The sequence below is a fragment of the Physeter macrocephalus genome, chromosome 21 (assembly GCF_002837175.3).
Source record: "Physeter macrocephalus isolate SW-GA chromosome 21, ASM283717v5, whole genome shotgun sequence".
NCBI classification, from domain to species: Eukaryota; Metazoa; Chordata; class Mammalia; order Artiodactyla; family Physeteridae; genus Physeter; species Physeter macrocephalus.
In genome coordinates, this window is record NC_041234.1 from 77,241,515 (window position 1) to 77,242,379 (window position 865).

The following is an 865-nucleotide window of genomic DNA, read 5'->3' on the forward strand; positions in this document are numbered from 1 at the left end:
CTGTTGCTCTGGTGGGCAGAGCTCAGTAAAACTTTAATCCCCTTGACTGCTGATGGGTGGGGCTGGGTTCCCTGCCTCTTGGTTGTTTGGCCTGAGGCAACCCAACACTGGAGCCTACCTGGGCTCATTGGTGGGGCTAATGGCAGACTCTGGGAGGGCTCATGCCAAGGAGTACTTCCCAGCACTTCTGCTGCCAGGGTCTTTGTCCCCACGGTGAGCCACAACCACCCCCCACCTCTGCGGGACACCCTCCAACACTAGCAGGTAGGTCTGGTTCAGTTTCCCCTGGGGTCACTGTTCCTTCCCCTGGGTCCTGATGCACACACTACTTTGTGTGTGCCCTCCAAGAGTGGAGTCTCTTTTTCCCCAGTCCTGTTGACGTCCTGCAATCAAATCCCACTAGCCTTCAAAGTCTGATTCTCTAGGAATTCCTCCTTTCGTTGATGGACCCTCAGGTTGGGAAACCTGATGTGGGGCTCGGAACCTTCACTCCAGTGGGTGGACTTCTGTGGTATAAGTGTTCTCCAGTCTGTGAGTCACCTACCCAGCAGTTATGGGATTTGATTTTACTGTGATTGTGCCCCTCCTACCATCTCATTGTGGCTTCTCCATTGTCTTTGGACGTGGGGTATCTTTTTTGGTGAGTTCCAGTGTCTTCCTGTCAATGATTGTCCAGCAGCTAGTTATGATTCTGGTGTTCTCACAAGAAGGAGTGAAAGCATGTCCTTCTACTCTGCCATCTTGGTTCAGGGCTGATATCACCTTCATTGTGGTTTTGATTTGCCTTTCGCTAGTGATGTTTGATTTCCCTAGTAATGTTGAGCATCTTTGCATGTGATAATTGGTCATTTGTGTATCTTCTTTG